Genomic DNA, 25087 nt, shown 5'->3' on the forward strand with positions numbered 1-25087 from the left:
CCCTGGATCCTCCTTTTGCACATCTCAGGGTGTCATTTGAAATTTTCCAGTCCCTGGGAGCCCTCTTTTCCCCTTTCCCTTTCTCTTTCCCTTTCCCTTTCTCTTTCCTTTTCCCTTTCCCCTTCCCCAGCACAGAGCTTCTATTTAATCCAATGTTTATTAAATCTGTTTTATTGTTTTGCTTATATAATTTTTTCTCAAACTAAATGAAAAATGGATCTTTTTGGCCTGAGGACGTTTCCAAGTGGGTCATTACTAAGCAGACTCAAGTACCAGGTACTATAAAAACAGACTTTTTACAAATTGAATAGTTTATTAATCCATATTTACTATTATAATTTATGAATTTTGAAATCTGTATTTGTCTCTCATTCAGATAAATCTTCAGCTGAAGTGAATGTAAGTTTAGTCTGTGTAACAAATGGGTGATAAATGAGTAAGACCTTCAGGATCTGGCATGCTAATGATTATAATTTAACACTACTATAGCTCTTTCCATCTTCAGAGTGCTTCACGAACATTAACCATTCTAATTAATTTCATTTAGAGTTGTTCCTACTGTATCTTTTCCTCTGCTGAACATTGTAGTACACTTACTGCTGTATTGTAATTCAAAGGTTGTTATGGTAAAGATTTTGACAAGAACAGAGAATCCCTTGTGAAAATTTGCAATTGTGCTAATTACATCAAAGACCAGATGTCAAGATTATCCTTGAAAAGGATCCTGGAACATACCACAGGTGTACCAATCCTTCAGTAGAAGAGCTAGGTTTGGTGGACCCACCACTTTTTGGCATGCATCTGCTGTAGGGGCAAACAGATTTAATAACTTGCAAAATTGATTGAAAATCATGTTTATTTTCAGTCTTGGGTTTGAGAAGAGGCAGATGAGGAAACAAAGAACCCATAAAACTATCACACTAGTCAATTTGTCAGAGGCAGTTGGACAGAAGAATGACATATGACTGTAAGACAGTGAGGCATCTGCGTTTTATAGTTTCCCTATCCTGAGATGCATTATTCAAAGTGTTATCTTGTTACTCCGTGTTTCTGGGACTTACAAAAGACAGTTTAATAGATGCATATCAGTCATTTGACAGATTGGTCCAACTTGCCCACCGTGGGGAAACTGACTGCCGGTTTTAGGACATATCTTTGCAATCCTCTAGCATGTAGTGGGGGTAGACTGTGAGTGTAACTGCTGGGCCACCCGGAGGTAGAGCAGGAGATGCCCTTCTGCTGAGCCTTGCTGGTTGCCTGAACAGCTTTATTTCCTGCTATTTCCTCAGGCAAATCTGCATCCTTTGGAATCATCTTTTGGAAGCTGGCAGTCAGCATGTTGGCATTTTAAGTGTCTGTGATGCTAGGATGTTTGTGGAAGTGTCTGTGGGGAGGAACCCATCAGCTTTAGAGCATCTTGTGTATGGAGAATGTGATTTGGGTGTCTAACCAGAGCATCTAGAGAGGTCAGTACAGCTTTGCAGGTAAAGCTAGTGAAAGTGTGTTTTACATACACTGTTTCTTGTCGGTATTGAAAATGAATAAGCTAAGCACGGAATCATAGAATCATTTAGGTTGAAATAGACCTCCAAGACCATTGATGGTGATGGTGACTCAACCACTTCCCTGGTAGTTGAGTCAAAGTGGGATATGTAGAAAATTCACCACCAAAAAGGACCCTTGGCCTATGGCAGCAGTACTAGTGGAAGGAAGCCAGGCCCCTGGGGCCAGCTGACACTGACTGCTGCCCAGGGCCACTGCTGATCACTAATGCCCTAATGCTCCTTGGAAAGCCTTGGTGGGAGAGCTACAAAATCAATAGGAGGGACACTCTAACAGCTTGGGAGTGACCACAGAGCCTGTGTTCAGTCTGCATCCCAGATCTAGTTTCTAACAGTTTTAGCTGAATCCTACCGAATCCTCCTGAAATCCATCTCTTTCTAGCAAGCCCAAATATTTTCCTGGAAATTGAGAACAACAAATGTTACAAGCTGGAGGATGGCTTGAACTTCTGAGAGAAATTAATTCTTCTACAGGAATTGTAGCCATGTTCTACACTGGTTTATTTCAACACTTTGTCATGCAGACACCTATTTATGTGGCATATATCTGGAATGACCAAATGCAGAATCATCTGATTAAGTATTTTTCTATGTGCTGGTGGACATCTACTGCTTAGTGGCACAAAGCTGTAGTTCACAGGGGCTCCTGCAACAGCCTTTCTGATTTCTCTTTGTAAGATGGGTAAAGAATCACCCAGCTGTTTTGTAAAACAAAAGCAAAAAAAAAAAAAAAAAGACCATTGTTTTTAAACAATACAGTGGCATTTAACAGATGAGTATGTCCCTGAAATGGCCATTTCTCAATAAGGAATGATTCATTTAGGTATTGGTTATCATTGTTAAATCGTAGATGTTTCTGGGACAGCTCCTATAGAATCTTATTACATTTCTAGAGAATCTTATTATTTTAATTGCTGCTCCTTTCCTCTTTTTCCCATCACTGTTCAACTCCTTAACTAACAGTGGCCACTGCGGTCAAGGACCTCAGGGTCCTGCATTTAGGACCTGAATAATACATTGTTCATGATTTGACAAGACAGTAGATTTCTCCTTTTCCATGTACTGATACCTCTCAGTTTTCAGAACAAGACTGAGTACTAGTTGCTAATGTTTTATAGGTTTCTCATTATATCTACCCTGTCTTTTAAGTTCTTGGAACTCTTGGATGTTTCTACAGCGGAATTTTATATAAGTGTGGTTTTAAGCAGCAGTTTGTAGACCTTCTGCACTGCTACACACATTTTTCCAATGACCCCTGGCACATTTAGGACAACCAAATGACAGCATGGAGACTATTAAAACACAGATGCATGAATTTTTATGAGTTGCATGGCTTCCCTGCTTCATGGCAGCAATGAAGTGGGCTGGGACAAATGACAGGTGGGTCAGTGCAAGAGTGCAACTGTATGGTACCTATTCCTGGATCTGGATTGTTTTATCCCCAGGACTCCCCAGAAGTCACTCAGTTCTTCTTTTACCTGGATTCCCTCTGGGGTCTGTGCTCCTGGAGTTCCTCTGTAAATTCTTTATTTTCCTTAGTTACAGGAATGGGCAGAAAATATATGCCTGGTGACTCATCCCTACAAATTGCACTGTCCTTTTCTGACTTACTGTTGGTGCTCACAATCAGCTGCTGTTGTTGGCACTATTTGGACACTTTTGATTCACAAATTTGAACCTTCTTGATTTTCAAAAGGTTGTACATGCAGCTTGACTATTTATTCTCATTGAATGAGCAAAATCCGTTCAAAGTTCTTTTTTTTTGTTTTTGGAACAGAGGATTCATCTATTTCTGAAACAGTAAATTAAAGCCCATGGACTTATGCTAACAGCTCTGCTAACTAGCACCAAATCATAACTGCCGCAAGCCCTCAGAACAAGACTTGCTGATGTCAACAAGTTGCTGACAAGTTGCATGGCTTGCAGAATAAAAAGGTTACGGAAATCTGGAACTTGAGGTTGATGTTCTGCAGTTCAGAAAGTACAGTTCAAATAAGGGAAAAATTCCAAAAGGTTAAAATCCTACCTGCGTGCTCTGGGGATCCCACGACACTGGAGAAATTGTTGCTGCAGTATAAAATGGGGAGATCAGATTCTGTTCTGCAAGAGTGACTTTAAAGCACTGATTTTGATCCATGCTAGTATCTTCCACAGCTCACTCAATTTCCTTGCACCAAGAAATTACCCTCAGAATTTTAAGGGTTGTTTCAATCTCATCCTGAGCTAAGGAGGGACCATCCCCAAAGATCAATCAGTCCAGTTTTACTTGTACTAAGTGCACTTCCCACCTTTACCCCTTCAGGATCCTGAGATAATTGACATTTTAATGTTTCACTTTGATTCCTTTGAAGCTGTGATTTAGTGTGTAGAAAATATAGTGAGAAATTATGTTAAAACTGTAATAAAAGGTGTTTACTGCACTTAATTGTCATAAGTCATTCTATTAAACTGCTGAGGAATATTAACAAGGGATATGATAATATCACCATCTAAAATTCATATACATCTTTCAGCAGTTGTAAAATGTGTTATAATTATTTAATAGCTTTGCAACTGGTTGTGTTTGATAATTAACTGCTGTGGGTAAGGAACTGTGGTATTATTTTAACTATCTGGAAAACACAGAAGAGTCACAGTTTAACCTCAGTTAACAGAACAGCCTCAGTTTATCCAATTACCCATAAAAAAGATCAAGAGGCAAAAAAAGAATTTTTATTGGTTTTTTTCCCCCCACAAAGTAATCATGAGGCTAAGGTAGCCTACCTCTTCCAAATGTGCTTGTTTATTTTGTCTCCACCAACATATGGATTAAATTACAGTAATGCTCTTTACTGTGGGACTGCATCTAAAAAAATTCTTCAGAAACAGCAGAAACAGCAGAAACAGGTTTTATAATACTCATTAGCTGCTACTTAATTGCAGGCTTTGTGTAGGAGAGAAGAAATGTGTGGAAGAGTCCTGTCATGACCTATAAATCACATTTTCCAAAGTATTTAGGCAGGTGTTTAGGTGCGAAGTCCCACCATGGGCAGTGAAGCTCCCTGCTCTTACATCCTGCAAATCAAAAAGATGCTGGTTCCTCCAAGGAGAAATATGAAGAATTCTGACATCAAAATGTGCAACCTGAAAATCCCTGCTCAGCTCTCATCCAAACCTTTAAAAGCCTCGCAAACTGCCTCTAGAGATGCCCCAGTTTTTAACCTTTGAAATCCCCGAGAACCTCCTGCTCTGCTTCTGTGCTTACCCAGAAGTGCTCAGCCTGGGGAGGACAGATGAAAAGTGCTTCATTCTCACCAAAGTCCTCCCAGACAGTCCCTCCTGCCAAGAGGCTCAGCCTGATCAGGCATTCTTAGAAACTGCTTCTGGCATACCTCAGAGATATCTGTGACAAATGTGCAGCACTGGCTGCTGCTTTCCTTGAAAATGTGCACAGAGTGGCCTCACGTCTGAGTATTCACATAGCTATGGGAGACACATTCAAGTCACTTCCCCAGCTAAAGCAGTTTAAGCTCACCTTCTTCCCTCACCCCTAAAAGAAATACAGAACTTCCTGGTATCTTATCTCCAGCCCTCAGATATATCTGAAATCCCATTTAAGATACCAAATTCTTATTTTTGAGTCAGGCTGAAATTTAAAATCAGTGATAAGTGAAGAGAAAGGGATGACTGATAATGTTTACTTGCATTTGGTGTCTAATTCATTTTCAGAGGCCATTTAAAACATCCTGTATGGAAGATCCTGCTTTGTGCAGTATTGCTATATTACTGCAGGTGCCTTTGACTTCAAGTTCTCTCTGTCAAGCTAGTGGAGACTTTTTGGAGTGGATATCTTAGTAGTGGACTCATGGCTCCATCTGTATATGTTAGAAAAGATTACACTAAAAAACTCCACTTTTGGGTTGACTATGACAGGAAGGTATTCCAGAGAGAAAAGGGATATTTATCTGCAGGCTTCCTGCTTCCTTTTCCTGGGAGGCCAACACAAAATGGCTGGACAAGATGGAAGCTGTATTTCCCCCTCACTTGACTGCATGGTTTTTCACCTTTTTGAATTATTTGAATGTCACCTACTGTGGAAAGGGACCTATTTTTGCTTGCTATTTGGTATCAAGTAATTAAATCAATTAAGCAATAATCGAGTATTGAATAAAAGTCAGGCAATAAACAGGATAAATCCCTGCTCAAGCTCTTCAAATATGGCCTTGCCACCAGCTACACCTTAAAATGGATCACGTATCTAACAATTTGAGTTCATTCTTGCATCCAGGGCATTTTCTGAAAAGACAAAAGGACATTCCTTTGCTCGACACTTTTCTGGGAGATGATTTCTGTAGCTGATCCTAGCACCATCTCCTTGTCTGTTTGCCTTCTTCTCTGACAGCTCAGCTGTGATTCAGCCCTCTCTCAGCTGTGGTTCAGCCCTGTAAACCAGAACTGAGACTTTAAATCTGCTGATAAAGCCATTTGTGACAGGAGAGGGAGCTCTCACAACACTTATGGAGAAATTTTGAGGGTGCTGTTTACCCAAGGCAAGTAAAGGACAGAAACCTGTCCTTGTTTTTATCAAGGAGGATGAGGTGCATGCTCATTTTCCTGTATTCCCTCCTTGTGGAGGCACTCAGAGTTTAGGTGGCCTACTGTACAAAAAAGACAATGGCATTTGAACAGATTCAGAAACTGTGGGTATCCATAAGAACAAAACCATAAGAACAGAAATTATTTGGCCCCTACCTGTGTTTTAACTCATGAAAAGGTTTCCACTCCTGAAAGAGGAAATTCCACGACTTTCCTCTTGCAGTCAGCTGTCCTGGTCCAGTAGTGGTGGTCAGCATGGCATAATGTGACATCCAGCACATGAGTGTTCCAAGAGAGGTCCAAGAGGGCAGTGAAACACAATTGAAGCTCTTAGCTCACTGGGCTTGTTTTGGGAAAACTTACTGAGTAGATATTAGCAGAACTATCACTTGCTTTCCCTCATCCCCTTGTTTCCTCCAAAGCTCCCACCAAAACACTAATTTTGCCTTTGCAGAATTATCTCCTTTGTGCTTACAGAGACAGTTAATCTACATAGTTAATTAATGTCTCAAACAAATCCAAATATTCAAATCTACTCTTTTTAAAGAAAAATGAAGACATATGTTCTTTTATTTAGTAAAAAAGTCTTAGGATAACATACATTAATCTTCTCATAGATTTTATTTCTAGAAATTCCAAGAAAACAAAGGTCTGTGTTGTGCTTTCAGCCACTTGCAGAACTTTCTCTTCAATTTGAAACTTCTGTGTCTTTAAAATACATGTCAGTTGTGGGCTATCTTTGATCTGCAAGAATTGCAGTACCTTTGGTTTAGTAAGAAACAGTATTTTTATCACTGTCTAAATTTTTTGAGAGTATTCACTAGTTGCAAGCAATATATAGCTCTTTTTATAAAAGAGCTAGATATTGTTTATAGAAAATAAAATCTCTCTGTAAAATCTTTATTTATTTTCTGAAGACATATATTAAAGCTCCTAGGTGCTTTGTTAACCTGTAAGAAAATGTGCACCTCTTCCCTGCTCTTTGCCTACATCCCTTCTACAGAAGTTTTCCTGTGCAGTATAGACACAACTCCTTTTGGCTTTTTATTTGTGTGCTCAAATGAATCAGGCAATATGACAGCACAGCTACCAGGGGAAATGAGAACATAAAAATATCTAAGAACCAATCCTGCTCTCAATGTGATGATGTTAACCCCAAGATTCTCCATTTGCTGCAATGAACATATTGCTGACTTAGGCTATAAGATTGCACCACAAACAGTGCATGTTTAAGACTGTGCCAAAGGACATAATTGTTAATGTCAATGAGGCTTTCCTTGGATACCAATGATTTTTCATAGGGAATCTCAGTATAATTTCCAGAGGACAAGGAATGTGTCACCAGAAATAGAATGAAACTGAAAGACTTGATATGCTAATTTGAAACTAACCCTTTTCACTTGTCTTTCTAGATGACAGGAAGAGCAGGGAGTCATAATCTGTCATAAATCTGAGGAACAATGAGTGAAGTCAGAGGGATTCTTCAAAAGGAGATCAAGAAGAGAAATTTATTTTAGATTTACAGTGTACACAGAAATGTGAGGAAAATGGTATGTGACCTGATGAAACACACCCCCATATTTCAAAAAGAGCCCAATGCAACAGAAAATCATTGTCCTAATGGCACAGATGAATTGGGAAATTGTTTTGACTTCATGTTTAAAATATAAAAATGAATTACAAATTCTCATTTGCCAGGGCAGCAGGAAGCAGAGTGGTTGGCTAAAATGCAGAAAAAAGTGCTATCTCTTCCTTGTTCTATCTGGAATGTTTAAATCCTTACCAGAAGTTCATAAATGCCACTCTACTAGGGATTTCCTGATACTGTTTCATCCTGCAAAAATATTTAGATACAAGTGGAGTAAAGACTGAACTCTGTCTCCTGTGCTGTGAGCTGCTCTCTGGCCAGAGATCCAGACTCATTGTTCTGCTATTTCTCTTAGTAAGTGTCTATATGTGGTATATGAAGCAGAAAAGCTCCAATAAAAGAGAGAGCTGAAACCTTTTTTTTCAAAGAATAGTTCATTCTAGCAGTCAAGGACTTTCCATGGAAAAGCCTGACCTGGATCATCTCTGTTCAGGGAGAGATTCTTGATCAAAGGGCTGTCTTTATTGCTGGGTACTGAAGACATAGCTCTGTAAAATACATCACTAGTTATGTGGTAGAACTTTTTAGTCAGGATAGGAAAACACTCCTGGGTATGGGGTGACAGTCCCTACTCCCTACTTACGTGGATCTGTAAGGATACCAAGGTAGTCCAGCATTTGTCCAGTCTCATGGATGGTGGATTAATGTGTTGCCAGTCCACCTAGAAGGGAGCTAAATCTGTATCACCCACACACTTGACCTATGCTCGCAGAACTTAAGTTTTGGGTAAAAGAGAGATGCTGATATTTTCTGATAATTTTCTAAATCTAGGTCATTATCATATTTGTTTCTTTCAAGCTCTAGGAATGAGATGCATGGTGTCAGAAAAACAACAAATCGTCCCCGAAAAACATAGCATTTTAAGTCTCTTTCTTTGGACTATTCCTTCCAACTCTTGAACTTGCCACCCAAATTGAAAAGTCAGTGATTTCCATGTCTTTAGTTTTAGTTAGATGTTACAATTCTTCCACACAGAGTCTTCTTCAAAAAAAGAGTTTAGCCTGTTATCCTGTTGTAAAATTGATGTCTCAAAGTAGAGAACAGAGCAACAAAACTGATTGAGGAACTGAGAAAGTAAAATGTAGAGCAGGAGAAAGATTAGAATTTATGTGGGCTTAACTCTGATTGTTAAGAAGGAATTTATTGAACCTTATAAAATCCTCAATTCTGTGCATAATATCCCTGTAGTTTACTGTTTTCTTTAATATAAACTAAAGAATTATAAATATGGAACAGATGGTATGAAACAGGTTTGCCATACTGAGAATTGTAAGTGCATCTTACTGCAAAAAGGTTGTCGGAGCAGTTTCTAGGGGGAATAAAAAAAGTCTAACTTGTATTTTATCTGGGTGGAAAACACATGTGGGAAGTTTTACCACTGAATTTTGTATGAATTTTGAAAATCAAAAGCCACCTCACGTCTACTAGATCACTTGGTGAGATAGAAACATAAAATGGTTTGGCTTGGAAGGGATGTTAAAGATCACCTGGTTCCCAGCCTGCTGCTGTGGGCAGGAACACCTTCTATAGACCAGGCTGCTCAAAGTTTCATCCAAGCTGTCCTTCAATATTTCCAGGTATCAGACACCCACAGCTTCTCTGGGCAACCTGTTCCAGTGCTTCACCACCCTCACAGTAAAAAAATTCATCCTGATATCTAATCTAAACCTGCCCTCTTTCCATTTAAAACTATTGCCCTTGTCTTGTCACTCTGCCTCTATAAAAAGCTCATCCTACTCCTTTTTATAAGACACCCTAAGGTACTGGAAAACTGCTATAATCTCCCTGGAGCCTTCACTTCTACATGCTGAAAAACCCCATCTCTCTCTCTTTGTGGGAGAGGTTCACCATCCCTCTGCTCATCCTTGTGGTCTTCCCCTGGATCCCCTCTAATGGGTCAGTATCCTTCTTGTGTTGGAGGGCCCCAGACCTGGACTCAGCACTGGTGCTAGTTGTGGCCAGGACAGAGTCGTTTTTTAGAGTAGCAGGGTGCAGTGGCACATACCTGTAGTCCCACCTTTGTGGGAAGCTGAGTCTGCAGGATGGCTTGAGCCCAGGAGTTCTGGGCTACAGTGCCCAGTGGGTGAGGCCAAGCCCCCAGTGTCATTGATAACATCTTGGGTCATTGCCAGGGGGTGGGGGGAAGGCACTCTTTCTCTTGTTTCCAGGAAGAAAGGAGTTCCTTTTCCTGGTCAGGAAAAAAGGCTTCTGTTCAGTCAGGCTCTGCAGTGAGCATTTTTGCCTGTGAATCATTCTCTCTTTTGTATACATTTGTTATTAATATTGTTGCTGTTACTGTTCATTTTCTTATCTCATTGCTGTTCACAGTAAATTGTGCTTATTTCAACCTGTAATTTTCACCTTTTTGTGCCTCCAATTCTCAAATCCATCCCTCAAGCAGGAAGAGGGATTGGAACTTGGGGGGAGAGAATGAATGGTGTCTGGTTTGGGAGAGTCTTGGTGCCAGGAAAGGTGGCATTAAACTGGGGAGTGCTCTTCCTAAACCAGGAGAGCAATCCAGGTGAGATCTCTTGGCAGAATGGAGGAGGAGGATCACCTCCCTCGACCTGTTTGTCACACATTTTTTGATACTGCCCAGGCTTTCTGGGCTGTGGGTGCTAACTGTTGGCTCAAGTTGAGCTTTTCATCCATGAGACCCCTGAGCCCTTATCTCAGTTGAAATTCTTATCTATGCTCCTGACTGGATGCAGCACCTTGCATTTGGACTTGTTGAACTTCACAAGATTGCTCACTTCTCAAGCATGTCCAGGTTCCTCTGAATGGTATCACTTTCTTCTGTCATGTCAAATGCTCAGTTTCACCTCATCTGCAAACTAGATGTAGATGTCCAGTTCAGGAAGAAATAACGAGTTGTTCTAGGATTAGAGCAGAACTGGACTGTGGTGAATGCTTGACATGCCTGGTCCCTGTAAAAACGGGAATCCAATGTGCAAGCTTTGAAAGACAGCCTTTTTTGTTTCTCGTTTTGTTTTTGTTTTTAACTACATAATTCCTTTTCTAGTGTGTTTGAAATCCATCTTTAATTATCCCCTACAATTTGCATTTGCAGATCCTGTTAGTATTCCTTGAAATGGCATTTTCTGCACATGAAAGATTGATTGTCTCTGAACTGCCTATCTAAACCTCTCATTCAAAAATATTGTTCAGACCTATCTCTGGGGAGATTCACTACAGATTTCTGCTGTGATTGTAGGTTATAGTAAGAGGAAGGACTTTTGAGGAAGTTTTGCAATATGAAAATGAAGTTACTCCCAAAAAACTGCATAGTTAGTGAGGTAAGTGCCCCTTCAGGTTCATTCAGTTCATTTCAGAGTTAAATTCTTCCCTGGCATTATCCTCCTTCCTTCACCATGGAAAAAAAAAAAAGTCAAAAATCCTAATTCTGAGCTCATTTACACTGAATTTAATTCCAATTTATGTTATTGTAACTGAAAAATGAAATGGTGATAATCAATCATAGTGTTTCCTAATGAGATTACAGTCTACTTCTGCTTCCTGTTATGCCAGAGTAAATCAGAAGGGTTTTGATAGTGATTTTTCTGGCATTACTGTAGATAGTTTAGTTGAGACTAATTTGAGCCTGTGTTTCAGGAACTGACGTTATATGTACATTTTAAATAAAGATGAAGAAGTCATATCCATGCTGGGGATTGAATGACCATGTAGTTAGACTTTGATATCACATTCCCTTTGCTTAAACCATTCTTTACTGACTAATTTAGTCTTTATCGTTATTATTTTCATATTGTTTTCACATTATTTTATAATTAGCATGAGATTACTTTCCAGAAGACTGCTTTCTAGAGTGTGCCCAGTGCTAGAAACTCTACAAGCACACAACAGATCTGCTTCTGTGAAAAATATATTGCTTGAGACAAAAAATTGGTGAAATCTCTGTGTCTCTAGAAGTCAGTCACAGGTAGACATGATTTTCTCTTTCCATCATTTGAACTGGTTTAATGTAACACTGTCTCAGAAATACATAACAATTCTAAAATGACTCAGTGCCTGGGAATGTGTTGATGGAGATAGTCCTTTGGACACAGTGCTGTCTGAACATGCTCGTGTCTCGTATGGCATCCTGCCAGTTTGGAGCACAAGCAAAAGAAACTGGATCTATGTATGCATCAATAAGAGGCAGGCACAACCCTGCAAAAGCACTCAGCACAGAAGCCAAAAAATGCTCCCCACCTCTGTGAGACTGTGGGAGAAAGGAATCATGCTTGCAGAGAAGGAAGACTGAGTGGTGTCATTATGAATGATCCATAAAGTATCATCAAAAAGCAAAATTTCTTATATTTATCTGCTTCAATTTACAGCAATTTTTGTATTTTGTCTCCCTTAATGCAAGTGCCTTTTGCTTTCATGATATATTCCTGGTTTTAGTCCCACTCCTTGTATTTATTAACCAGATAATCCATCTTTACCCTATAGCCAGTGCCATGATTGCAAATCCTACAGGTTCTCAAAATGGCTATAAAGTAAAACTTTTTTAAGAGCCTCAGGATGGTGACTGGTTGCATAAAGCAGATTATGCCTGTCTAGGGTTTCCAGGAAATTGTTGTATTCCACTTATTACCTGTCTTTGAAATGAAAACATCAAGATAGTTTATCTCTGAAATGCTACACTCCACAATATACGAGACCAAAAACTTAATAGCATCATGAATTTCATATAAAATAACAATACATTTTTCCAAGACAGCTTTCTCCCTATTCCACATCATGAAATCACAGTCAATAAACTTATACACTATTGTGCCATATAAATGTATTAAAATCCTTGATTGACTGAACTAATCTTTTTTCAAAATAGGTTGTAAATAAATAAACACGGTGCAGGGTAAAAACCTTGCCTATATGCCTCTCATAAAAAAAATAGTCCAGTCAGGTTCTGACATTCAAGAGCAGCAGAAGTGAAGTGTTAATGGGCAGAAAGCACTCTTGAAGAGCCCAGCAAAATACAAGTAATCCAAGCAGTCCTTAATGGTCCTCCTATCTATTGACTATCTCTTGCTGTCACATATCTCAGCAATTACTTGGTCTGCAGCAGAGCTACAAGGAGGTGTAGATTTAAATTATGCATAGGCATAGAGATGTGGGTTCATTCTACTCAATTTAGGCATCTCACTGAGATTGCAGGAGTTAGGAATTTGGTCACTCTAAACTCCATAGTGAATGGAGACAGACAGAAACCTCCAGAAGACAATGCAGCTCCTAAGTGGGCAGAATTATGCTCTGGAGGTCATTGCCTCTCTATATTTAAGGCAGAGAGCTCTTTGGGCAAAGCTGCCCTTCTGTTAGGAACCTCAGGTTGGATTAAACCAGAGACAGCATTTTTCTCATGTAGTGAAATAAGTAAGTTCTCTAAAGTCACTGAGTTTGCACTGAGTTAAAATACATGTAAGTGAGAGAAAAATAGTTCCATCTATTTTAGGAAGTGGACATAACAGTGAATAAAGTGCTCCTTTAAAGTACTAGGGGCCAGACAGAGGAGAAAAATAGTACATGCATAGGACATAATAATTTGTGTTTTCCACCAATTAACTGCCAACTACTTCCTCAAGCTCATCTTCATGTCCTTCCAATAGTTTATTTCTTCCAATTTTTATGCCTGGGACCCCGATGCCTTGATATGTTTCTTCTCATTTCACTGAGCTGATGCTGCAGTGGCATCTGAAGATAAAATTGAAATCCTCAACTCTCCCCCCAAATCAGCAACAAGAGAAGCAAAACTAAGCAGCAAGCTCCTCAGCCTGTGGGATCAACAGCAAAGTTCCTGTGGACTCCACTGAGCCCAGGGTTTTACTCAGTGACCCTGCAACAAACATAATCACTTCTGTCATTTTGTCTCTCTCCCACGCTTGTTTGTCTGTAATGCTGTTTGTAATTTTCATGTTTTAGATTTTAAACATTTCATGTAGGGACCCTGCCTGAATATGTCTGTAAATCACCTATCACACAGCTGGTGCAGTAATACAATAATAATAATAATTAATTAATAATGGGCCTCTTCCTTAGAAGTGTCAAGATCTGGCAACTGACATTGATGTCGACCCCTCTCAGAGGAATCAAGTCATTAATAATAAATAATAGCAGGAAAATAATAATATCACATTCTGTTTTTTCTCAATGCTGTGATGATCAAATCTTTCTTCCCATTTGTTAACTCTGCTTGTATAGATCCAGTTACATATAGGACACACATCTGCAGTCATACCAGCTGGCTGCCCTGCACAGGCTCTGGGCTGCCTGCAGCTCTTTGGCAACTTTGTGACATTTGTAGTCTCCACAGCCTGAAAGGCATATATCTGAGGGGCCAGAAATCCGAGTGTCCTGCAAAGCAGTGATATGAAGGTTAGTTAAGAACATAGCTCATTATATAGAATCGTAGGAATGCAGAGTAATTTAGGATGGGAGAGACCCTGGAGCTCACTGAGTCAAACCGTTAACCTAACATTGCCAAGTCCACCATTAAACCATGTCTCTAAGCACCACATCTAAACATCTGAACCTGAGAAAATACCCCATCTGTGATTTTGTAGAGGGGTCTTCCAGTTCATTTCTGCTGGCATTTGCAAGGTGTCTGCCAAGGCAATGCTACATGTGAAATACGCATCCTTTGACCTGGATTTGGAAGAGTGCTGTGCAATTCATCAAGCCACATAAAATTAAGATCATTGGCATTTGCATTATCCAGCCCCTCCAGTCTCTCCATGCAACTCAAAAAGTCCCCGAACATTCCTACCACAAAGATTTCAAAATGCAGTCCAGTATTTATACTAAAGAATTGAAAAACTCCCATGAACGAGAGGGAAACAGTCTGTGACATGCCAGCTTTTCCTCTGTGAGTCTGTAACGCGTCTTACTATGGGCCAAACTAAGCTTCTTCTGCTGCCTTAGCATGTACTGATCCAATGACACATTGGTTTACTGGGCTTGCAGATAAAGATGATTTTTAGATTGGGACAAGCTGAGGATTTCCTAGGACTTTCTGCTCTTTTAGCCGTTCATGCTCCATATCCCATTTGGTTTAGATTGATCAATGGTGAATAAATATTATTATAAAGGTAATTAATAGTCATTATGATAGTGAAAATTTTTATTATAAATAAGATCATATTACTATAAGTAAATTACATTTTAATTAAACAAATTAGATTTATTTTTAAACTCATTTCATTTAAATGTTAAGTAAACTAATATCCCTACCACCATCATCTGTTAGAATTTGCCTACTTTCACCTGCCATAGAGCTTCCCCCAGGAAAACCTGTGCATCCAGCCTGCCTACAGATAACCTTGCAATCTAATCTAAGGCACTGGTGTCACAGGGAGAGTATTTGTTTCACTGCTGGCCGGGATGAGCTTTCTCTGCTGCTACACAGAGGACTTCATTTGAGGCTGTCAATCATCTTTCAGTCATAAAAAGCACTTTTAAAACAAAGGGGTTATTATTCGCATAATTTCCTGCTTTTTGTAGCTTCTGTTTTTCTGAGCTCCTCATACTACGTTATTACATCAAAGTTGATTGAAAGGAGTTAAATGGCAATCACTTGATTTTTAACATTGCTGGAATCTCCGAGGACTGTTACTTGTAGTTACAGCATTTTTCCTCACTTCGCTTTGAATCCTTGTAGACAATGCTTTCTCCAGTATTGCTGGTTAATCTGCCTTTGTTTCTTCAGCTCATCAATTTTTGTAATGCTAGTGGATAAAACACACAACAGGGAAAATGCACAATAGTAGTGTTGTCTACTGTCCAACAGTACATACATTTTTACACACATCTCTATATATATAGATATTGCCAAACTGTCTAAAATCTTGGGGGATATCTGCATCTTGTTTACAAACACATGTGTAAATGAGGTTTCTTTTGCCTAAATGTTTAGAAGAATTGACATTGTTATACCTTGACATTATTGAGCACAATTATGAGAAGAACAAAGAAAGGGAGAACAAGAGGAAGCCACATATATTAGAAAGGACACATTACAATTACCATCACTGAATTAAATTTTGGGTTCTGTTGTGCCTTACACTGCTTTTGTTGTGTTTTTCATGTAGCAAGGGCACTTAATTAATAACCAGGCATCCAGAAGAGAAGCAAGGCAGAGACAGCAGCACCAAGTCACACAGAGAAGGGAGAATATGATGGGATCCGTGCTTGTTCTTGGTAGCTATACAGAATTCAATCCAAATTAACTTACTTCAAAGTTGGAGTGCTGCATCTTTGATAGAAGGAAAAAAAATTATAATTTTTTAAGCAGCATGTATTTTCTGTGGTAGCAAGGCTCAACTGGAATGCCTAAACACAGACACTTATTGTCACTTCAGATATTTCCTGTGCTTTGCTGCACCCCCTGTAGCCCTGAAAGCTCTGGTAATTCCTATATTACCTCGGCTCTCTCCTTATTGCCTTTTTGGTTACAACAGGCTTTTCAAGAGGAATGGCAGCCCATTTTACCTATAACAGAGTCTTAAGCTTTTTTCATGTCATTTCAATCAAGAAATAATGCCATTTCAATTTCAAGATAAATTTTCACAGAGCAGGGGTATGACATAATTTTTGGGATCTGTATGAATTCTAGATAATGTAGTGACTCTATGGGTGCTATTAGAGGTTTTAGAAAGGCTGTTGTGTTTTGTGGCCATTGTTATATCCCTGTGCTTGCAGATGTCACGTGCCAAAGTGGAAACTCCATTGCACAACTTGAACTGAGGGTACACATACAGAGTTTCTATTTAAAACAGAAGTTATATTTTTTGGGTTTGATATTCATTATCATGAGGACATTGAAACGTGGTCATGAAATCATGAAATACCTGAAATAATAATTTGCTTGTAGAAGAGAAGTGTTGTTTAAAGCTTTTAATTACTTTCTGACAGCATGAAAACCCACTGTTATTGACAGCAGTTGTGGGCTGAAATTGATTAATTTAAGACATATTTGAGAAGACTTGTGAACCTTATGTTGGTCCCACATTAACAGTCACAAATTTTAACCTAGCAGAAAAATTAAATTCTCACATAAATTTAGGACTCTGCCAGCTCAATCTTTCCTAATTATGGTTTGCTTACATTTTTGCCCACTTACTCAAGGTGCTATTTGAGAATTAAAGAAAGGTGTCTGACTATTGATGTTCTCAGAGCATTTTTTCACATTTGAAATGTGAATTTTCACATGAATTTGAACATTTTATATTAAGCAGGTATTTGAATAGAGATGTAGACATCTCTTGGAGTGGGAGCCAGAATTCCATCTACCTATCCCCCAAATAATTCAATTCTACCCAGCAAAGCTTGGATCTTTCCTTAGGTCATCTACTTTTTATAGGGCTTAGATAAGGCTTACTTCTGAAAAAGAGTTTTATACTCCTGCCTTTGGAGTATTGCTTTTTATAACTGAGAAAAAAAAAATTGTTCTTTGAATTTCTTCAAGAGAGTGTCAGTATTGTAGAATACATTAAAAAATAAATGTCACCACATCTTAACCTATACTAGTAAACAGAAAACCAATTTAATGTTGAAATTATATTTTTATAATTTATTTTCTTACACTTACTTCATGTTTTCAAGTGGCTTTGGTATTCACTGCAGTAGAACTGTTTCTTATCCTCTGGTAGATATTTTCAGTAGATATGAGATGAAAATTCATAATCAATTTCAGCTAACATCCCTGACAGCAGCATTTCTAGGGATGTCTATCTAGACATGATTTATCAGTATCAGTCTGTTTTAGGGTGCTATTTGATGTATCTTTGAACCCCACAAACAGATCCATTCCCAAGAGTCAGCTGCTTGTATACACTTTTGGCTGTGTAGATTTGTAGGGGAGGAAGAGGACTGAAGTAGCTTAATATAAAAATAGGAGGAATTATAATACATTTTTTTTTTCCAATGGATCTTTTGTAATAATTTGGTTATTGTTATTCCCTGTGTTGTCATTTGGCCAAGCTGTAAATCTGTTTCCCTGAATGAGATTGTACCTGGCTCACTTCTACCCACAGAGACTGACAGTAAAAAGCTTCAGCCTTCTCTGGTGTGCTACAGCCAGTGTCACAGCTGGAAGAGTTGTCATTGGTGTCAAGCTAGTCTTTGAATGTCTTGTAGGCACATCACAAGTGAGCTGTGAAACCTGCACTGCCTTCCTGATTATACTGGATATAGAGTGCAAGTGCAGACCAGTTGGACTAAGGGCAATACCAGAATTTGTGACTTTTTCCAGAGACTTTGCTATGGAATAAATCCCTCCCCAGAGCAAAGGTGTGATGTCCCACCCTTAAAGGGAAGGAAGCACTCAACATTAACAAATACTCATGGTTGAAAGAAAAAACAAAAGTCAGAGGGTCTGCAAAAAAACCACAAAGTTTTATTAGTAAATTACATACTTGCCATGGAAATGGATGTTAGTCCCTGACCTAAGGAAGAAGGAAGAAAGAAGAAGAGAAGAAGAGATCACCAGTCCTGATTCTAGCATTGATCCAGCTGATGGGATGTCCAAGGTCCTGGGGTACCACCTGGGCCTGGTGGGGGTTCCTTTTTATAAATAGGGTTCCCCATCCTGAAGACAGGTTTCTCACCATCTATGCAAATTAGTTCTCATGCAGTATCTACTCTTTCAGATCTTTCTGGAAATGGGTTGGAGAAATTCAGGGGTCTTGGGTGGTCTTGATACCTCCTTACAGTCCATGCCCACTTCCTGGCCATATTCCTGCACTTGTGCTGTGCTGTGTTTACCTCCAGGAACTAGAACAAAGATGCTTGTTCTGGAAAAGTGCTGCCCTATTTCTTCATGGCTCCCTTCTCCAGTCATATATTGTTCCTTTCCATTGCCTGTTATTACAAATAATCTTTAGTTATTACCCAAAATTCCTATCTGTTGTTACCAACACCCCTTTGCTGGCTCCACAGACATCCAGCTATACGTGCTTGGGACATACACATTAACCTTGTATCTTCTGGGATTATACAAAAGGTTTCCCTCTAAACCCCTGGCTCTGACACTGAATATGAAGTGTTTGCCCATGAAATTTTACTGAATTACATATTTTTAATATTATTATGTTATATTCTTTTCCCAAAATGCAGTTGTCCGTGAAAGAAAGAGATTCTGATTGTGGTATGCTACATTCTCTTCTCTTTCAGACATTTCTACACAAAATGCTATTTAATTTTTCTTACCCAGTGCTTCAGTGAGATTTGTGGAGGGACTGAGGACAACTTGCAGAGGTAAGAGTTCTTAGGATCAAAGTCTTTAAAATATTCTGTGCTTGTTAAGTCGTTGATGGAAGTTGAGTAGCACACACACATACAAAAAACCCCAAAAAAGACACAAAGAACTGATTATGAGCAAACCTCATTTGAAAGCAGGTGCTGTTGTAGTTATCCAGCAGAAGACTCGGTTCACAAGTTGTCCACAGACTGCAGAAGAAAGAAGTTTTAATTCAAAAAGATTGTCTCATTGACCCAGCTTGATCTGTGTTTCAAAGGGAAAGTTGTAAGAGCACTACAATAGGCTTCACATATTGATCAGTACAAGGAAAGAATGACATAGCTCAGCCCATAACATTGTCCTTTTTCTTTTACCTTTTATCTCCTGCCCCTACTTCTTTTCAAGGTAAGAGAAATGTTAAGAGTTAGTTCATCTTAAAGAGATTAGACTTCCTACTCAAAATCTGGAAAAGATGCTAAGAAATCACTGGTAATCTGTAAGCATTTATTTTTGCTTTATGTGTGTTTGATTTCACACAACTAATACATGTTTCTAAATGAGAAGGAGGCCATTAAAGCAAGAATTAGAAATGCCTCTCTCTTCCCTTTTTTCTTTCTCTCATGCATGACACACAGAGACACACATTAGTTTTGCAAACTGAAATGGACATCACTGCAAATAATCTCTCAGTTCCTCATTTTCCATTTTTGTGAGGAGAATGAAATCAATTTAAAAAGACTAACAACAGACTGTTCTCCCATGAGTCAAAACTAATTTTCTGATATGAATGAAGGAATTCTATATAGTGAATAGTGTGGCGTGTTGGAAAGATTTTAATGACCTAGTTTGGGTGTTTGTATGTGGCAATGTATGAATTATATAGTCAGCCTCAGCAAAACCAGATAGCTAAGTTTGGTCTTAGCTACCAAAGGTCTATTTGCAGGGATCAGAGAGAGGAAATGTAAAATTATTTTGTAAGAAATCTTTAATGAAGCTGTTGCCTTGCTACTAAAATGGCTGAATGTTGAATGCTGACTTAACTAACCTGTACTTATTCATCCACTCTGTAGAATTTGCAACATCAACATTAGGTCCCTTAGACAATGAAGAAGAATGATCAATTAAGCATTGGTTGCACCAAAGACAGCATGACTTGTTACTAGAAAACTCAGACAGTTAATTACTAGAAAACTCACATAGTTATTGCAGCTTCATTAGCTTCACCCAGGAAGAAAAACAAAACAAAACAAAACAACTCAACTAAACAGTTTTAAGCCTTACTTGCATTTACCAAGCTTCTCTGACCCTCTCAGACCTCTTTCTTACTGTGGAGATGGCTAGGTCTTTATCCTGCTTGTGAGTTTGACAGCATATCTTTGAAGGATCAAAAGCAACTCAGGCCTTTACCACTGCAGTGCAGGAAAAGAAAGAGATGCCATTTCATTTCTATGTTCCAAAAGGACAGTATGACCATCTTAATAAACTTTTGGAAGAGATTCAGGTTTTCTTAGATGGTGGCAGAAATTGAATAAAAGTCTCCAATGTTTGAAGGAGTGCTCCTGGTAGAATTGGTGGAGACTTATAAAGCTGGGAAGGCAGGCAGGCAGTATTGGGATACTGGATGGACTTTGGATCTGGTTTAGCATAAGAGATTTGATAACAGGATGCCTTGGCAATAGCAAACAGAACTTTGAAGATTAAATAAAGATTAAAAGAAGATTCGCTCAGACTGACTTACCAGAAAAAGAAAATGACATCAAGACTTCTGGAAGAAAGAGAGGCTTAAAATGTGTAAGTTTGTTTATGTGATCTTTAACGCAATCATTGTAGTAAAACATTACTAGTCTTCCTAGAATAAGTATATAGCAGTTGTACTCTGCAATAAATTCGTATTTTTTGACCACCTCAAAGTCTTCCCTGTCTCTCCTCATCACTGATAGAAAGAAAACTCTTCAGAGTTGTTGAGGCCAAGCCATACTGGGCTTGTTTAGAAGCAGAACTGCATGTGTCAAAGGAGCTTTGTGTGTGAAATCATGGATGGTTCAAAAGCCTGAAGACTGTGTGTACATCCCTGCCTACGTACCAACTAGGTAACGGCTGGAGGACTTGTACTTGGACAGGAAACATGCCAGTGGCCATGACATGATTATATCTTTTTAAAATTTCTTTGTGAAACTACTACCCAGTCAAAAATTACCCCAAGACTCTATAGAAAGACATCTGCATACGTGAAAATACTATTCTTTCCATCTGTATTTTCATGTGGAATAAATACAGCCATCTGTGACAAATAGTCTTTTCCATAAAGAAGTCTTTCCTGTGGAACCAAGCGCATGAATTAAATAATTATTCATTTGGGACTTTAGGATCCTCCCCCACCACCCAGCTCCTTTTTCTTCCCAGTGGCATATAGCTTGGTTTCAAGGTCTGCAGGTCCATCAGACTTTTGACATCAAAGCTGTTATGTTTCCATTCCTAATAGCTTTATTTGACTTATTGTTTGCAAGAAAAAACAAAGCTATGCAATTCAGTCATTATAAAAGGTCATTATTAATTTATTCCTGTTGTGCTAGAACTTGATAGTCTGTCTGTGTGCTTAAAATGCCTTTGTATCTTGTACTTTGTTATCTCCTAGGCATGTAATTTAATTAACACATGTACACTGCTTTGAAGATGAAAGCAGTATATAAATGCTTAAAGAATCAAATTAAGGCTTTTACAGGTGAAACAGTGGGGCAGCAGGTGGGAAGTACAACATACAAGCAGCAGTGCTTGAAGGTAATTACTTCTGCAAAGGATGGGAGCAAGTATAATCCCCCCAAATTGCTGTGGGGAGCAAAAGAAACTGTGTCAGACCTTGAAAAAACACCTGGCTTTTGCTACCATCCAGTGATGAAGAGTCAGGTGCTTGCTGCTATTCAATCTTCTTAAATACAATGGATGATTTCTCATGGTGACTTTGTCATGTAATCCTTGGAATGAAGAAGGAAAGTAACACAGGGGAACATAATACTTGTGCATTTAGGCCTATATTGTGACAACTATTAAAACAGGAAGAAAATGGATTCATTAAGTTCATGTGAATAAACACATTCATGCCTGTCAATAACAGATACACTGAGTAAGGGATAGGTGACATGATATAATCTCTCTTAGTGAGCTGTACCTCTTGTCAGAGTTATTTTACAAAGAAATCTTTTAAATAGCAAAACTACTTTAGAACTTCAGCTGGTCAGAAGCATTAATCCCATAATGCCACCATAATATGTCTTACATGTGGCATCCAAAGAGCTCAGATGGGAAAAACCTGAAAGAAATTCATTGGCTTGGGACTCAGTAGCTTTGAGAGTTTACAGTTAGGGGACTGTTTTAATCAGCTCCGCAAGGGCAGAGTCAGCTGCCTAAAAACAGACATCTACTTCCATTTGAAATTCTTTATCTGAACCTGGGCTAGCAGACCTGGTGCAGGCCCGATGAGGGACATGTGCCCTTCCAGAGCAGCAGTTACAAGTTCAGGAGAGCATTGGTCTGCCAGTCTTGCCTGCCAGCCCTAAATGTGTGCTAGATGATGTTAGGATGTTTCAGAGGGCGTTGGCTGACTATGTTTATGCAACTGAATTCTATTCAATTTACAAGTCACTAATCTCTCTTCTTCTGGAATATTTACATGCAGCATACATCAACCCAGTGCCACAAATGTTTGTTACAGACAGCATAAGAAAAAGAGATTTCAACTAAAAGAAAATGAAATTGCTCCAGTTCATATTTCAGGTGGCATTCCCTGCCAATGAACAGGTTCATGCCATTTTGGCTTTGACAAGCACCTTGTAGTTGTCATGACTTCTTATGACATCCCACTAAAAAGTTCAGCCAATTAACACTGATGCCAGATTGTATATATAATACAGAAAAAGATTTTTATTTTTCATCTGTAAACACTTCCTGTACATTTTATTGTGATCTCAAAATTAGCTAACTTGTGTGGGAACATTTTCATTTTTCTGTATTTGCTTTGTCTCATTTTGGATGGCAGTGAGGAGGAATCAACAAATCAGAGTATTTATCACTCTGACTGACACGTTCACTTCTGATGGGTTTTATCTTGCACATGCTTATTATATTATTCACAATGGGAACCTTATTATGAAGTGGATGAATGTGACTATTCATTCAAAACAGATACACATTAAGTGACAGTCACTGAGTCATTGCCTTTTATATGACAAGGAAATCAGTACAAAGTTGGCTTTCCTTTGACACAGTTACATCAGTCAGTTTGCAAAGGATAGCTATCCCTTAGTACCAACAATATAATTCTATTTCTACTGTACAGGTTGCTGTTGCCGTGATGTCCTACCTTGGTTTTGTTGTTGCTGTTGTTATTTGTACAAGAACCACCAGATATCATGAAGCAAAACTCATTATCAGCTTTCTTAGGCTGCAGTGCTGTATCTCTCTCTCTTTCCTTCTCTGATAAACAGTGAACAGACAGAAGAGTTCATCTTTTATACAAATATGTAAAGCTCTGTTGCCACTAGTCTTCCAGCTTTGACTTTCATTCTAATTGCCACAGGAAAACAATTTACAGATTTTATCTTTTTTTTCCCTCTAGGAATGTGTAAATTTTCAAATTCAATTGTTATAATGATGAACATGTGTTGAAGAAACATACTAAAAGAAGCATATACCTGTCAGGGAATTTTTTTTCAGTATATCTGAACAAAACCTATTGTAATCACTGTATCTATTTTTCAAAGGCAACAGAACAACGAGACATTTCTAGAATTGCAGTTAATGATGACAGTTGAAAGATATAAAAGTGTGAGAAAAAGCCTATATGTGGAGTCACATTTTTCTTTTTATTGCTAGCTCAGTGTATCTTGCATATTCTCTTGATGAGCCTGAGTAGTTTTAGTTCCTGTAGAGGCTTGAGTGAAATTAAGGAGGCACTGTTATGTTGTTTTCATCAAAAAATTGAGATTTTTCTAGGAGAAAGTCCCCCCATGCCAACATATCAGCTTTTACAAAGCTATGTTTGCTGTCATGTACACAAATGAAATTCAATTCTAGCAGTTCACAGAATTTGCTTTCTTTCTCACTTCTGTAGAAATAAAAAGATCAGATGTATGTACATGATCTACAAGCAATCCATCTATATTGCCTGCTGCCTGAATAGGTTGACTAATGATTACTGATGATTATCTGCTTGGAAAATAATGGGCAAATTTCCCTTGCTGTAACTTCTGTGACTTCAGGCCGCACTGTTTTAATTATAACACATTCAGACCAGGCTCAGCAAAGAACTAGTAGATGTGCTGAATGGAGAAATCCTCCTTTGGTCAGGTGTCAGACTATTACTATTATTTATTTAAGTAGTTCTAACGTGATAGTCTCGACCTACTTGGTCTTTTCTTCTGCTAATGGCTGAGAAATTGAAACAATTCACTTGGCATTTTAGACTGTCATTTAAAAAAATGCCCAAGAATGCCAGAATGGACGACTTTCTTGCCTGTTTATGTCTCTGCAAGCTGATTAAGAGTTGCTTTGCTGCACTGTTCACAGTGAAAAGCCCATAAAGTCCTCTTGCAACAAGTTATTGTACTCAGAGAACAAAACCAAGGTAAATTCATTTCAGCCACTCCATCATTGGTTTTGAGGATATCAGACAAAATCTTTAACATCAGAGGAGGTTTCTTGTTTGAGGGGATTGTACTTGAACTTATAGTGCCCCTTCACATTTCTTTAAAACATCGTGAATTGACAGTTCCCACAGTGAGAAACTCAACTGATGCAATGCAAACATTGAGTATCACTGGAGTGTCTTGTGTTGCAAAGGTATGCTTAGGGTGCTGAACACAGCAGTAGAGGAAGGAGCTGCAGGTCCTGACCCTGACGTGGGTTTCATTTGTGAGCTTTTAAAGGTAATTTTTCCTGCATCCCTCTTCTTTCTTTTTTCTCCTTTGTTCTTTTTTGCTTTTAAATGTAATTAATTTATACTTGTAAAGTTTCTCTTTTCAGCATAAGTAATGCTATTTTGGGGCTTAATCAAGCATTTGTCAAGTG

Source organism: Molothrus aeneus, chromosome 2 (assembly GCF_037042795.1).
Source record: "Molothrus aeneus isolate 106 chromosome 2, BPBGC_Maene_1.0, whole genome shotgun sequence".
Classification (NCBI taxonomy): Eukaryota; Metazoa; Chordata; class Aves; order Passeriformes; family Icteridae; genus Molothrus; species Molothrus aeneus.